General features: G+C 35.0%; 1 long non-coding RNA gene across 1 annotated transcript in view; it reads right to left on the reverse strand.

Moving 5' to 3' along the window:
* Positions 1-5,249: 5,249 nt before the first annotated feature.
* Positions 5,250-17,371, reverse strand: part of LOC112835444 (uncharacterized) — a 30,972-nt gene continuing 18,850 nt past the window's right edge. The window contains exon 4 of the long non-coding RNA XR_003211235.2: positions 5,250-5,348. This is a non-coding gene — a long non-coding RNA (uncharacterized lncRNA). The remainder of the gene's footprint in view (positions 5,349-17,371) is intronic.

Genomic DNA, 17,371 nt, shown 5'->3' on the forward strand with positions numbered 1-17,371 from the left:
TGCCTATAATAAAGAATAGGCCAGAAGTTCTCATGATTGTGTTATAATACTTGTGAGACAGATTACAAGTAAGTGTTTACTACTAACAGTTTGAAAAGTTTGACTTATTTTTTAAAAATTCTAAGTCATGGAAATTAATTTAGTTTTTAAAGTTAAATATTTTACATTAAAATATACATAGATGTATAATGAAATACAAAGAAACTCTCACGTCAATATCAAAATGCTTTTTCAGCATTGTAAATAGGTAAACTGAAGGTTACTAGGCATGTGAATTTCTATAGAGACAAAGAGAAAGAAAATATATATACTGCCAACAATAGTTTATAATACCAGTTAGAAGATTGGACATGGTCTCTAGTTACCTGACTTTTTCTTTGTAGAGAGCTAGTATGGTATTCATGTGGTATGTGGTGTGTGGTCTATGGTGTGTGTGTGTGTGTGTGTGTGTGTGTGTGTGTGTGTGTGTGTGTGTGTGTAGAGGTTAAAGAATTGCTGATGGAGGAAAAGATGTAAAACATACTAGTATCAGTACCAAAAAAATGTGTCAGTGTTATGTAATGTACATAAAATATGTGCTAGAAGATACAGAAACATATTTTATATGTAATTTCCTTATTTTCATACTTGTGTATGACTGCAGGGTATGCCAGGAGGTTAAGAGAGCCACAGAGAAACATGACACATCCCTTGGGAATACATATTTTTCTTGAAGCATTGATGGTGACTGATGAGCAAAACTCAATTCTGATTCTTGTTCCATTTGTTGGTTTACATTAGAAATGATTGAGGGGTACCCATGTGGAATATCTCTACCCAAGAAAATGTGATATGATAAATCTTGAAGGATTTCTAAGGGAAAAGGATGTGGCTGGTGTCAGTATCTTACCTTTTTCCTTGCCTTGGGCAAAGATATACACTGGAGTTTAATAAGCCATCTGCAACCGTGATTTAAAAAGTTTACACGATTAGAGTGATAAAGCATAAATGGAATTTTTCCTTTTATGAAGTCGAGACCCTACACTATTCCTAAATTTCCTTTCTCTCAATTTCATGTTGTGAGAGATTTTTTAAAAAAAGGAGAAAACACTTGTTTAGTAAATTTTATTCAGTTGATTCATTATCCGTATTCTTTTCTTGTAGCTGAAATTCTCCTGAGTAGTACACTTAGAAGTTAATTGATTTAACTTTGAATTTGAACCATTTTATATTATATAAAATGTTAATGTTATAGAGTAGAAAGAAACATTTACCATTTTTTTAATTACAACAGAGGATTTCTAAAATATTCCACCCTTATTGAGGGCTACTTCATAGCATACTCCAGATACTTGGGGAAATTTTCTACTTCCCTTACCCATATAAGGTTTACCTAGCTATAATAGTAAGAGTGTTAACAAACAGAGGCATTATCTCATCTCAACATTGGACATGCTTCCCACAGTCAGATGATAATTGTCTACCTGTGTCATTTTTATCTTATTATTATTGAATTAATATTAGTGTAATTAATACTGATACATATTTGGGATCAATCATGATAATGAAGTACTTTGGGTGAGGTCAAAGTGAAGTGAAAGTCAGAGAGAGAGATAGAGAGAGAAAGGCTTTAATCATATGCAAAAAACATCAGAGAGAGAAATTGGTCAGTAATGAATCTGCATAGCCAGAAGTTAGAGAACAGAAATCGGAGCTAGCTAGCCTACACATTATGGGGCAAGAAACATCAAGGAAATATCAAAAGCTTTCTTCCTTTTGAAGCTGTGTCTTAGGGCTGGAGTTGAGCCTTGTCTGGGTTTCAGAGAGCCCCATACCTATAGGTCTGAGGAACAGCATGTGGCCTGGAAGCTGGGGTCACCCCTCCTCCTGCAGAGTTGGAAGCGTACTCGAGTTAATGATTGCTAACACTTTCCTAGGCTATATTTAATTTATACCAAAGCCTGATTTTGTACCATTTCCAGTCACTACAATTCAAATTTTTGCTGTTTAGAATCTTCCATTCCAAGCATGACAGAGTAATTGGTACTGGAATGGATAGTCCTGTCTAAATAGCTGTAAAACTGGGGACAGTATATGAGACAACTGTTTTCAGGCATTAGACAATAGACCATACAGGACTATGATCCTTTAGAGAAAGGAAGCACACCTTCCCACTAGTTTTCTTCTGAGGTCACTTATTGGCCACGATGTACAGGGAGGTAGAGAGTAGGCAGAGCACAAAGCTCTGCCCAGGAAGCAGATATCATATTTCAAGTCTCCTAACGTGGCTAGAATTTATAGGGCAGATTATCAGACAAAGGGAGCTACACAGAAGGCAATCCAACAGTCTACATTGGGGTTTCCTGCAGGGGTTTGGCAGAAGATGAAGTTACATACAGGCAAGGCAAGAGTCAATGAGACATGCATGTCAGGAAGATGCTGGACCAGCCTTATCAAGAATATAGAAACCTCACTGTGCATTTCCAGTATTCAGCTAAGACTCCCATAGAAGCCACTTCTTAGGAGTTAAGGACCATGTCTCAAGGGCATCATTCCAGGCTAAGGATAAAAGTGAAATAGAACAAAGAATAAAACCAATCTTGACTGGTTTGTAATTTAACTGCCTGCCAGAAGGAATCTCAACACTCTTTAAAGCAAGGATTGACAAACTTTTTGTAAGGGGCCAAATAGTATATATATTTCAGACTTGAGGACCACAGTTTATATTACAATTAGTCAACCCTGCTTTTTTACATAGAAAATAGCCATAGACATTACATAAATGAATGAGAGTGGCTGTGCTCCAACAAAACATTATTTACAAAAATATGGGTTAAGTAGATTTGATTCATAATCCTAATTTGCTGACCTCTGCCTTAAAGGAAGACAATATAAACCAGACACCCTAAAACATATCCGTGATATTCAGTGTAAATAAATATTGTTGTTTAGCACAAGGACTCTCACTTTTAATCTTTGGTGTGGGCCAAGTGGCAGGAGTCAGTTAGGAAAGAATCCCTAACCCCTAACTATACAATGGAGTGCCAGATATTTGGAGGTCATTAGTTGACATTAATGAGTATCTTTATATAAATATAAATTATTTTTATAAAATGTTTTAATATTAATAAGACACATGTTTACAGTTAAAATATCAACTGTCAATGAAATATTTCAAACAAAAATTGTGTTTCCTAACCAACATGTCCTATCCTGCAACTTTTTCCAGAAATAACTATTTCATTTCTTTTGATGTTTTTTGATGATAGTTATTTTCATGTATCTGCATTATTTGCCTATATACTATTTCTTGGATTATCAAATTTAGTCATTATCTCTTTATATTTTCCTCTTACAGGTGAGATTTGGGCCCTCCTTCACAAATGTCATCTATTTTGATTTTTCCCAGACAATATACTGCCATTTTTATTTTCAATCAATAGTCACAATTTTTTTGTAATTAAGCAAATATTGATAATTAACACCAAAGTATATTCTCTAGTTATATTTTCATTCATATACAGCTTTTTGTTAGTATTATTGGAGTTATTCTTGTCTTTCTTTTCCTCTTCCAGAACTTTATTAGGATTTTTACATTTTATTCAAAAGATGTGTAACATCAGCTATTTTGCTGAATTCATAGTTTACAGTATGTGTATGACCTTTATTTTTATTTTATTTATTTTTATTTCTTTTCTTTTTAAAGATTTTATTTATCCAACCGTGAGAGACACAGCAAGAGAGGGAACACAAGCAGGGGGAGTGGGAGAGGGAGAAGCAGGCTTCCCGCTGAGCAGGGAGCCCGATGCGGGGCTCAATCCCAGGACCCTGGGATCATGGCCTGAGCCGAAGGCAGACGCTTAACAACGGAGCCACCCAGGCACCCCTATTTCTTGTCTATATCTACCAAAAGCTTCATTGTCCAATTTGGACTATTTCTTCTTTAGACCTACTCTACATCATTGTCTGGGTATTACCTTAAATTCTCTTGATGAATCCATTTGCTAAGTTCCATTTAATTTTCTTTCTTGTTTTAACTTCCTTGTTTATTAGAGAATAGTAATCACAACTTCCTAAGAAAGCATCAGGCTACAAACAAATTTTGAGGGATGTGTTTTATCTCATCAATTTAAAGATAAGCTTTTTTTTTAACATATCTGGAATTAAGATGCATATTTAGAATTGGTGGTGCCTTACAACTATTCTCAGCCAAGCTGCAGTATTAATACAGAGGTATTGTTAGTACGTGCTTTGAACTTACTCCAAAATCCATCTGCTGATATTTTCTTGTAAGATAACAAGGTACCAGGATCAAAATTTATCTAATGAGGGGAGCTTGGCTGGCTCAGTCAGCAGAGCATGCAACTCTTGGTCTTGGGGTCATGAGTTCAAGCCCCATACTGAGCACAGAAATTACTTAATAAATTATCCAATAAGAGATAGTAGTTTTGCAGCATCACCATTATCTTGATGTCACAGAGAAGTGTTGTGTAGGAAACCAAAGACATTATCGTTGTGATTATTCTGAGCCAAAAACAATCCAGAAGAATCACACCCTAAATGTAAAGAAATTTTAGAAATACTTTAACCCTCTCAGTCAGGATTGGCCACATTGTACTGGAGAAACAGTCTCCAAACAGCTTGTAGGTTATTATACCAAATATTTATCTATCATAAATATTCATAAAATTATTCTGCACAAAGCAGCAGTTAGGGTGTTTTTACGTTATGATTCCATTATCTTACCTGAGTCTACCTCAATAGTCACTGAAGAAGTAGAGAATGGAGAATGGAAAATCTAACATATGTGGATTTTCACAGCATTAGTTTTGGCTAGAAATAATCACATCGGCCCACTTGAGTGCAGACAATCTAGAATGTGATGCCTTTATTGTGGGAAATGGAAATAAACTTGATATTGATGAACACAAATAATGTCAATCACAGTCCACTTCTGGTCATCAAATATTTGATTTATTCCAGACATTGATAGAACCCTCCTCAAGGAAGGCAAACCCTGAATACCATTCAATCCCAAGTTAAGAGTTCAAAGGGCAACAGCTGTAATATACAGTAATTTTTGTATCTTTTTTAGACAAGGTCATTCTTGATCTGAGGACCCATGAACAAAAACACTAAACCAAGAAGAAAAATTATCCATCTTTCATATCCCTAATACCAAAATTCAATTACCTGTTCAGCAAGAGGCCACATAAAGACATATGACCACTGGTCCATACATTATGAAATCCTATGTGCACCGAGTATTCCAGTTCTGGGGAGAGAATGTTCTTGTTTTCTGTTTAGATGCTGATTTTGTTCTCTGTGAGTAGCTTCCTTCTTTTTCCTCTGGAGCTGTTGGTTTCACCCTGTGGGAAAGAGGTTTCTTTCTTTTTATTATATTCCTTGGCCAATCTGAAGTTGATATTGGGAAATATGCTTTCTTTGAGGACTTTCTTTGTCTACTGATGGCTCAAAAATTATTTAAGATGCTATCATTTTTAAGGTACCTCATAATTACCAATTCTTTGTCCAAAATCATTGTATCAGATTTACTAAACTCAACACCTTTAGTCTTATTGGTATAATAGGGAAATTTGCTCAGTTGAAATTCTTTATTGTGTGTTTCCTTCTCGTGCTTTCTCAAACTTATTTACTCTTTAGAATGGAAAAGCATCTGTCTTTTCTACTTCTACAATTCCCTGAACTTCTGGACTTTTTTTTTCTTCTCATATGTGCATACAAATCAACCCATTCTTTACCATGCTCATTCAATTCTGGTGATACCTAGCAAAAATACCATGGATAACAATCAAAGCACACTGCAATTTCAATAAAAACATAATCAACTTCCCATGGTAGCATATGCAGTAATGTTAGTGAATGTTTTGTCACTGAACCATGGAACGCCATCACTTCAGCCCCTCATCTTGGTTCCTTCACCACTCACTGCCCACCACGTATTTTAGGTTTTGTTTTTATTTTGTTTTGTTTTTACGATTTTTAAAAATATATTTATTTGAGAGAGAGAGAGAGAGCACGAACAGGGCAGGGGAGAGAGAGAAGCAAGCTCCCCACTGATCTGGGAACCAGGTGTGGAGCTCAATCCCAGGACCCTGGGATCATGGCTGAGCCGAGGACAGACGCTTAACTGACTGAGTCACCCAGGCACCCCATATTTTAGGCTTTGTATGCCATTGCCCTACTGTTGTGCTAATTTTTATATTTATCAGAATAGGATATGTTAGGCTGTAGTAACAGCATTTCAGTGATTTAAGGCAATACAAATTTATTTTTCATTCATGCAAATTCTTTTTTAAGTGTAGCTCACTTTTTGGGGCAACTGTCTTCTGTGTAGTGAATCAATAGCTCAAGTTGCCTCAAACCTGTGGCTCTAACACTTTTGCATGAAGTTTTGTCCACTATTGCTGTGGCTGGGGAAGAGAGAAACTGGAGAGCCATGACTGAGCTTTTCACTACTTCAGGACAGAAACTTCACATTTCACTTCTATTCCCATTTTATTGTCAGGTTTATGGACATGGCAATAACCCACAGTATGGGACTGAGGATCTTAGCCTTTCATGTATGCAGAAATGGAAGAGAATGGACATGTGTAAGATCTATCACTTAAACTAATTTAATTTGGCCATATCTTCCTTTCTTTAAGGATAAAAATCTGTTTCTAAATAAGATTAAGAGATTTGTCAAAGGGTACAAAATAAGCATTCTGTGTGATAATAAAGCTTGTGTCATAATTCTCTTAGCAGTTTCTTTATTCTCTTAGTTATACATGAAAATGGCATCTCTTACAACCAATGACATCATAGACTTGATGAAAAATAGTACCGATAAATGTATAGAGATAAATATCCATAATAGAATTTTTTTATTTTTTTAAAAAAATTTATTTATTTATTTGACAGAGAGATAAAGAGACAGCACAAGTAGGCAGAATGGCAGGCAGAGGGAGAGGGAGAAGCAGGCTCTCCGCTGAGCAGGGGGCCCGACATGGAGTTCGATCCCAGGACCCCGGGATCATGACCTGAGCCCAGGGCAGCCCCTTAACCAACTGAGCCACCCAGGCACCCCCCCATAATAGAATTTAAATAGAATTTAAATGTGTATTACAGTTGCAGTATGTAAAAACCAGGTCAAAAACCGTGCAAATTTTGGGGCAGCTGGGTGGCTCAGTCAGTGAAGCCTCTGACTCTTGATTTCAGCTCAGGTCATGATTGCAGGGTGCTGAAATGGAGCCCTGCTTCTGGCTCTGCGTTGAGCAGGGAGTCTGCTTAAGATTCTCTCTCTCTTTCTCCCTGTGCCCTTCCTCCTGCTCACACACACTCTATAAATAAAAAAATAAAATCTTTTAAAAATGCAAATTTTTTCAGTATATGCATTTTTATGTCTTGTCTTTCTCACTTTTTAAAACTTTACTAATTCTTTCATCAGTAATGATCCTAAGTAATTCCCTACATATCAAATCACTTATTATTATAATAAATTATAAGAAAACAATATTTGGAAGACAAAATCCACTAAACATAAAAATATTGCCTGTACAATTAGAAATTTTCCCAGAAATCTTTGAGCAATCTGTTTAGTTACATAAATTTGCAGTGAGAGTTTTGTAACTGTGAAAAAACGCCAAAATTCAGAATGGAATACTTGTCTGATTTTTTTAGCAGCATGTATGAGTCACAAATGGAAATAATCATTGATATATATAAGCCATTAAGATATGGAAAATAAAATAATAATAATACTAACAATAATTCATAGAATTGTCTATAATGTACTTGGAAGAACAAGAATGGATTTGAATTCTTTTAAATGTTAAAGGCTCATGAAAAGAAAATTTATTCCCACCTGTGTGCCATGATCCACAGTTTGAAGATACTGGATGAATATAAGTCTGATTTACTTCAGTTTTTCTCATACCTGCTTGTGCTCCAGAGTCCCTTAGGATGTTTTCATAGAAATCAAATAACATTAATTCTAACACAGGGCAGTGAAATTACAATCTCTGGAGCTGCACATAGCCACTTATAATTTTTAGAAGCCCTATGTAAATCTAATGTGAAGTTCGTATTCAACAAAATCCCTGATGTTAAGAAGGCAACAAAACAATCAGCATAATCAACAAAATAACACTTTCTTTGAAGTTAAACTATACTGGGTTTGATTATTTCCTTTCATATTTGACCATTTTTAGGCAAGCCACTGTAACTCTACAAACTTTAGATTCTTCCTCTATTAAACAGCTGATGGCAATTTCTACCCCATACATTGCTTTGAATTTTTGTCAAACTGGCATTACTCCCCGTGATGTTCTTTATAACGTAGAGAGAAGAAATCTGGAACCATGTTTGTCAGCATCTCCTTCCTTCCCTCTGTGATACCTAGTCAGAATGACAATAACACAAACTCCTGTTGAAATTGGGCAAGGGAAACAGAAATAAATGATGTGATTCCTGAGAGGTGGTCATATGTGTGAACAAATATGAGATTCACAGAGTTTGGGATTGCTTATCTACAATCTGCTAGGATGCTGTTGACAGAGAGAAGGGATGTTCTTGAGGATCGCAGCAGGTTCTTTTGAGAATCACCTGCTCTAATAAATCCAGTTAAGGGCCTCAGTCTCTACTGATTTGACCTTCTAGCTGCAGCTATGTTGGTCCTTGTTGTGTTCTATACTGATAAGTGTTTTCTACCTTTCTCATTTCTCTCATGTAAATCCTAATTCCTGTGTTAAAGTCTTTTATTCTGTTTTCCTGACTGAGTCTAGTAATACAGCATTTATGAGGGAGTTTGAGAAAATAGCATCATCTTTGATCACATGGTCAAAAATGTTTGGAGATAACAGCTTTGTAGGACAAAACCCCAATTCCCTAATGTGGTCACTCTTCTTCCTGGCAAGGTTTCTTGCCAGTACTTGGAGATTGGGGAGAAAAAAAAAGGCAAGCAAGCATGTGCAATATATACCAGTGATATTTGCATTCAGTCACCTGTCACCAGTTATGGCCTATCCACCATTATGCTTTGCTATGCTTCATTGTTGTCAGAGAGAGACAAACAATAATCTCTAGCTCCTCAACATTCAATTTGGCATAGAAATCTTCTCAATATTGTGTCAGCTCCCTAGAAAACTCCGCATAATGGATTGTCTTACTAATTGTAATAGTAAAGTTCCCACTAGATACTTGTTCAATACTCAAAAAGAAATTAATTTAAAATCAAACTAAACATGTATTCTGAGGCCTGAAAGAAACATAACTATAATCTTAACAAGGGCTAATGAAGTTCCCTATATTTCATATTGCTCTGTTAACTATTAAAACAATAACTTTCTAATTTGGTCAAAGCTTCATCTAGGTTATTTCTAGACTAGCCCCTGTAGCCAATGCTAAATCCCCACAAGTACTACAGAATAAATGAAAGAAAATATATTCACTTTGCACCCAGGAGCAGTGATACTATCAGAATATTATCAAATATTCAAGTTGGTTACATTTTTTTCTGTTTTTCATTTACTTCCCTCTCTTTTACCTTTTATCTCACTTGTATTTGTATTTTTAAAAGACAGGGAGCAAAGTCGAGAAAGAAAACAAATTGATTTTTAAAAATAATAGCCCTTGTGGTGTAGTACAGCACTTGGGCTACTATATTGTTAGCCAAAATAAATGTATCAGTTTCATAATTAGAACAATTTTGAACTCAGTTTCAACTGAGTCTCCAAGAAATAGAAGTCACATTCCAAAGTCTGTCATATACGACTTGCAAACGTGGGTCAAGACTCCTCACTTTTTCATTAGTCCCTTCACCCATATTTTAGAATATAAATTTCAGGGGCTGGAATTTGAGAAAAGTACTTCTTTGTAAAAAAAAATAATAATAAGTTGAGTTTTGTGTACTTTTCATTACTTCCTCCCAATGTGAGAGAAGTTATATTAAGATTCTCTTAATTTCAAGTTGAGATAAAAATTTTTCAAAGGAAACTTGAAGATTTTATGTATCCTATGAATTTTTAGGGACACCGTATTCTCGGTTTTGCCTTATTCTTGAGAAACCAAGAGAGCACAAGCCTGGCTACATAGTTTTTCTGAAATGGAAGTAAAGGCATGTTGCTGCATCTATGGCTTTATGTGTTAACAGCCCTTTTGTTGGGGTAAATACCTTGTGTAAAAAATGATGTCCAGGAAAGAAAATGAGTCAGTACGGGGTGGATTGATGTGTCATTCAAGAGGACCATTTGTTTTGGCAAGCTAATGCCAAATTCCTAAGTCCGTAAAAGTAGCAGTTAAAGACTAGCTAGGCATATATTCTTTCATATCAAGGACATTGTAAATGGGAAATTCCAGTTTGGGGATGACTATCTCTGAAGACCCCATAAATGCATAACGTAAGTGAAAGAAATAATTTTAAACTCCTGACACCTCTAGATAATATAATGCCAAGAGCAATGAACTTCAAAATTTATTTCACCTTTCTCTTTTACCCCCTTATCTCTATATCTTTGGTCCCAAAATGGTCAGAAACCAGAATTTCCAAGATAGAGGGAAATGGGTAAAGCAAGACACAGAGACAGTGAACCAAATCTATTGTTACCCACAGGTAGCTAATGAACTGTGAAGGATTAGAGATTCAGGGATGTTGTTACAAAACAAGATTCCTCAGTTATAGACAGTTATAGACAGGAAAATATTATTCATGGCAATGAATATGCATGGCAAAGGTGGCAACATGAACTTATGTTTGTGCCAGTTCTCTATATGTCATGGGCCTGGATAGATATTGAGACTGTAGTGGGTTTGCATAATATGTGGTGAAGAATCTTGACATAGGAAACCTCACTTTTATAATAGGCTGCAAGCAAACATCTCCGAATAAACCTCAGAAAACAAACATCTCCTTTGTCTCAGTTGGAAACATTACTTGCAATAATAAAGGTATTTTTAAAAATGGACATAAAGCAAAACAATAAAACCCTACCTTCTTCTCCAGAGGGAGACATAATCTCTCTCTTCCAGGGTTGTTCACTATGCAAATATCTTTGAAAAGATATTCAAGAATAAAGGCAGTCAGTGCCTCTACTCTCAAGATGTACAGAAACATGACTAGCCCATGGAGAATAGCCTTGAAACCATTGCCAATCAGAAACAGGCCAAAGCAATGAGATGTGCAAAAATCTAAACTTTAATTAAAGATTGAAGTTTTTGATGATTTAAAGTACTTGTTCATTTTTATTACTAAACTGAGATTGGGTTTGGGGATTTGAAGTAATAGCAAAGCATTTTTAATTATGTAAGAATGATGTCATCTTAGCAAGTGGGTACAGCAAATTCTAAATATTAACATTAAGGAAGATTGATAAAGAGAGAGAGAGAGAGAAGAAAGAAAAAATAGGGAAAGGAAGGAAGGAAGTTTATTATTATATACCAAGAATCATGCTTGTTCATCATTAAACTGATTATAGATTAGGTAACCACATAGAGAGAGATCTGCGATAATTAGAATTTTAAAACAAATGCCCACAATGTCTGCTTTTATTCTACCATTTAATGATCTAGTAACTATTCTACATGAGCTGGTATACTAAGTTTACATAATATGGGTTAATTTATATATTTATACTATACAAAATTTATGTGTGACATTTTCTGTTTACTTATATTTTTAGAAAATGCTATCGCAAATGCATTTAATTTTGATCCACTTTAAAAAAAAAGGCATAGGCAGTTTGACCAGAAATGAAGAGGATTTGTGGTAACTAAAGGCTAGAAATCTAATGTTTCAAAGGGGAAAGTACAATTTTCCTTTTAAACATATATGTTTCAATCTGTTAATGAAAAATGTGAAAGATTAAACTGGGAGAAAAAAGAACCATTTATTTTTCTTTAGTTTGCAACTAATAACTAATAAGATATTGGAAGTCACTAAATCACTTTTGTCCTAATTCTTATCATCTAAAAATAAAAATGAGGAACAAGCAAATAATTTTACAAATTATAAGTAAGATTCAATACTAACCCTCTTGCCTAGAAAGAAAATGAGTTTCTAAAATCAAAATGATCTCAAAGAGAAAAGCACAGGTTGCCTGGGTGGCTCAGATGGTTAAGCGTCTGCCTTCGGCTCAGGTCATGATCCCTGGGTCCTGGGATCGAGTCCCGCATCAGGCTCCCTGCTCTGTGGGGAGCCTGCTTCTCCCTCTGCCTCTCTCTCTCTCTCTCTCTCTGACTCTCATGAATAAATAAAACATTTTAAAAAGAGAGAGAGAAAAGCACAGCTTTGACTAAATAATAGTCGAAAAGTTTATGGTGAAAAAAATGAAAAAAAGTAAAACACACACATAATAAAAGCAAATATAAAACTGGAAAAAAGAAGCAAATACTAGAAGAGAAGACAGATATATTATTAAATAATTTAAATTCATATGGAAAACACAAAAATCTAAATCAATAATTCAGTAAATTATAAACAGACTTAGGGTAAATCAAGTGGTAAGTATTCAAATCTAATAGGTAGTAGAGATATTCAAAATACCATTCCAATGAAGTACTATTTTTCATTTGTTAAACAGTGAATAAAATGTTATTTCCTGATCATAAAAAAATGGATTGGTGGTCTTGGGCTCTTAAGACTGTTTTTTAAGCTCTGTGACCAAGCCCTTATATATAATCATTCTATATTCTCAACCTATGCCTTCTACCACAATATGACTATTAATTTCCAGTAACTGATTCCACGAAATTAGTTTTTTAAATTCCATTTATAGTAATGTCAAGTAACATCCAGGTGTGGCTGCACAAAGCTTAAAATACATTGAGACTGCTGAATGATTATTTGATTGTTGAGTGTTGGGAATTAGAGCTCAGATTGAGAAAAAAAGAAAAAGAGACAGGAAAAGTCAGAGGTTATGTGTCAGGGAAGTCAAGGAATAATTTTCTTAACTTGACTGTAAACACAGACTCATCCAGCCCATTCTCGGCAAGATAAACACCGCTTCTTGAACTGGTCCCACTGGGAACTCTCTGGTTTGCCAACCCAAGTCATCCCTTCCCTGTCTTACCCTCATTATAGGGTGGAGCCACTTCAACACAAGGGCCTCAAAGTTGTTAAAAGTGACAAAGGCCTATCAGGATCATATCAAAAGAAAGATATATGTGTAGTTAATGTAGTTAAAATGCAGTGGGAATATATAATTTGCAATATTTTAGAACTTTGAGACTGTTTAAATGTTGGTAAGGAGGGCCTGATTGAGGTTGATTAATATGAATTTGTCACAGTATCAGCAAGCCTAGCTATGTGATTTTTTTTTTTCCTGGAGCACTCAGAAAGTCTGCATAAAGGCAAAGAGGAAACCAAACCCTGAATGAAAGTTTTGAGTGTGTGTATTTTTCTAGAAGATTGTGACCGAAACAGAAAAACAAGGAAATTGAAAAAATTGTCAAGAGAGTCATGGAAAAGTTGAGCCATGATACAAAGACATTTGCATCAGACAGAGCTCTTGGTTACAAACATCAGGGTGGAATCAGACAGTAAATGTATTAAATAATATTTTATACCTCATGGACTTTCCAAGAGTGCCAGAGTTTGGCATGGGAAGTTACTCAACCAGAAAAAGCACTTAGAACAATATGGGCATTGCTTGATGGAAGACATTACTGCTGCCACCATTCTGCGCTGGGTAGCTCATCATATCCGTATGTGCTTTCATTGGTATATAAAGGGATTGGATAGCAAAACTCCTGATTCTGCTGTCCTCCCAAAGCTGGATATCTCCAGTTTCTCCTCAGGAAAAGATGAATTCTGTGCATTTCTGTTTTCTCATTTTTCAATCACTGACCTATGTATCTCTGGTCTTATGACTAGAAAGGTAAGTTTTGGCTTTGTAACAGGAGAAATTTCCCAAGCCAAAGATAGGAGTTCAAAAATGCTTGATGATCACATGAAAAATTTCTATATTTCTGCTCCTATGTAATTCTATGAATTTGCTCTTATTTCTTCCCCCAAATCAACTGGAAACATTGCCTTCTGAGTGATGAATGTATTATTTTCACTTCTTCCAGGATTTGCCACACTGGTCCTTGGTAGCAATGATGTCTAGAAGACACACTTTGGACCCCTTGTTAGTAGAAAGATGCACAGATGCCTCTATGTTGACTCAGCTGTTTAAATACACATTTTCAAACGAAATATGTGCAGCACTGATGCCAAATTCCTCCTGACATTCACAATAATATTGAACTTGACTCAGTCAAACAAGTATAACAATATCTGGAACAAAAGTTTCATCTAGGTTTTATCTGGGTGGAGTATTTAACACCCCTTTTTAGTTTTCAGTTTGAAAAAAAAATTGAGAAAGTATTGGTGATTGAAGTTGTGCAGCCATTAAATTCAAAAGGCATGCTACTACTATTTAAAGCATCTTCTAGCTTAATGTTAAATTGTCCTTAAAATAGTTCTGGTTTAAGCCTGCAAAATGCTTTACAATGTGCTCAGTCTCTGTAGAACATTTTTCTCAAAGGTTGAAACAAAATTATATGACAATATCTTAAATATTATTTAAATAAAAATTTTAAAATTTTAGAGAATATGTGACAAGTAATTCCTGTATCTCTTTGTTAATAATCACACTTAAAAACAGAAATTGGATTTTTTTTAATGACAAAGATTCGGTTTAAAATCATTTTTTATATAAGCATGCACAGAAACAAATGAAAAATATGTTTAGAAAAATAATGAGATGCTAATAAAACCTAATTCTCTCCTGTTTGTATGTATCTACATCAAAGCATTTGGATAAAAATGTATCACAGTCTGATGTATGCAAGTATCTCTTCAATTTGTACTCTGAATGTCTTGACTATAGTTGCCTTTACATTTGTGCTTCCAAGCGCCTAATATGTCACACTTAGTAGGGTTCTTATAAATGTAAAAGGGAGAGAGACATTAAGAACAGAACAGAAACACAAAGGAGGAATGCAAGCAAGCAATCTGGGAGCAAATACATATTTCCTCCTGGTCATCATAGAGAGAGTTAAATATAGTAGTCATGCCAAGGCAAGCACCAATATCACTGTTATTACATTGCTGGAATGAACAAGTGTTGCTTCAAAAGAAATAATCCTGTGACACATATTACCATATTTATACACCCAAATTGAAACCAAGACTTGATACACAAATGTGCTCTGATTTGGGGGAACAGGCTGTAATCATTGACTGAATTTATAGCCTAAAGAATGTGATTAGAGTGATGAGAAAGTAGAAAACATATGAAAAAACAGGGCCTTCAGAAAAGAATTAAGACATAAAAAGTAGAAGATGATCATCGTTCTCCGTGTGAAATGAAGGGAATAAAGTTGAAAATACTTCTGATCAAACAGTAATTGTGCCACTTTCTTGGTGTATGGCCTTGGTTATGTTACTCTATTTTACTGAATATCTTATTCCTTCTAAAGAAAATGTGAGTCTTAATTCAATCTTCAGATGGTTCTAAGGACTAAATTAACAAACAACCTCTAGATAACATCTGATGTACTAATAGATAATTTTTAAGGTATTTTTCTTTATATCCCTGGCCTCTATCTCATTTAATCAGTTAGACCTAATGATCTTCATGATCTCAGGATGAGATGCTACAGGAAAAGGGAAAAGAAGATGTTTATACTACAAATAGAAATGCCCTTAAGAAAATAAAGGCAAAAGTAATAGATTTCACCCATGCATTTTTTAACTTAGTAAATATTTATTATCACTTACTATGCTTCAGATTTTGTTTTCGTCATTTAGGATATATCAATGAAAAAGTAGCAGAAATATCAGCCCTTTTATTACAGAGATGAGATGAAAATTACCAGTAAATATAGTAAATAAGTATGTTATATTTTTTAAAAAAGAGGAAATGAGCAGGCTAAAGGGGATTTAAAGTGGTCCACCTAGGAGGGAAATCTGTAGTACTAAATAAAATAGGAAGGTGTAGACCTAATAGAAAAGATAAGATTTAGGCCAAGATTTGAAGTGATGGAATTAGGTGACTATCTGGGGATTGAGTGATCCAGTCAAAGGAAATATTTAGAGAAAATATATTAAGGTAGGAATATTTCCAATATATTTTAGCTGCAAAGCAGAAGCTGGTATAGCAGGGAATGAATCAGCAATGAGTGAGACGTGAGTGATGAAGTCAGATGTAATAGGAAGTCACCACCCACCAGGGATAATGGGGATTGTAGAAGGACTTTGTAGACCATTTCAATGACTTTTATGCTGCATTTGTGGTATGAGGAACAATTGTGAGACATTTGACAGAAGAGTAACATGATCCACTTACTCTGGCCAAAGAATAGATGGTAGAAGACCAGGCATGGAAGCAGGATAATCTGTTAGAAGTCTATCTGCACTGATCCAAGAGAAATGATAATGGCTTAGGTCAGAGTGGTAGTAACATAGTGACAAGAAGTGACAGTACTTTGGATGTATTTTGAACATTGAGCAAATAAAACTTGTGATATATTCAATATAGGATATAAGAGAAAGAAAAATCAAGAACGACTTCAAAATATTTTTCCCCAAAAAATATTTTGTTTTGCCAAACAAGCAGAAAGATAAAGTTGTTGTTAACCAATTGAAGAAAAGTTATTGATGGAACTAGTTTTAGGGGCAAGAGCAACAATTTTACCTTGGTTTGAGATATATATTTATCTTAAGTTTGAGATATATATTAGATATCCAAGTGGAAATGCCAAGAGGGATGGAATATCTGGATGTGGAACTGTACTGGAGGAAAAAAAAAATCAGTTATCAATGTGTAGATAACATTTAAAGCCATGAAGTTGTGATTAGAGTGATGAGAAAGTAGAAAACATTACTGCTCTGATATTAAGTTGTTGGAGAGAAAAGAAAATTATATTATGGTTCTGAGGTATAGGATCTAATGTTCAACTAAAGGGATGGGTTTGAGAGGAATTATGTATAACTAGGCAAAAAATAAGTGTAGATATTTGTGCAGGTAGGTGAGTAGACACTATGATAAGAGTCTATGGAGTTGTTTCCAATTACCCTAGGGAAGTACAAGTAAGGACATCAGGTGAAGATAAGTGTGAAAGGAAATACAGACTGACTGACTAGAGTGAAAAAGGTGTGAAATAGTGATTTTTGATAGTGGGACCGCAAGTAAATTAGCAGAGCATAGCTTGAGAGCCAGGAAGCCCTAAGAAGCCACACACATATTAACTGTGATTCAGTCCATGTGGTTGTAGGTTTTCCCTCCAGCCATGTGAAGCTGCACAAGACAAACACAAAGTAGACAGAGTTAAGGATTTCATCATGGTTTTGGTTTAGACAAGTGTGTAAAACAAATGAGGCAAGACAGTCCTGGTGAGGGATTAAACA

The sequence above is a fragment of the Callorhinus ursinus genome, unplaced genomic scaffold, assembly GCF_003265705.2.
Source record: "Callorhinus ursinus isolate GAN/ISIS: 27379988/994484 unplaced genomic scaffold, GSC_fseal_2.0 scaffold4, whole genome shotgun sequence".
NCBI classification, from domain to species: domain Eukaryota; kingdom Metazoa; phylum Chordata; class Mammalia; order Carnivora; family Otariidae; genus Callorhinus; species Callorhinus ursinus.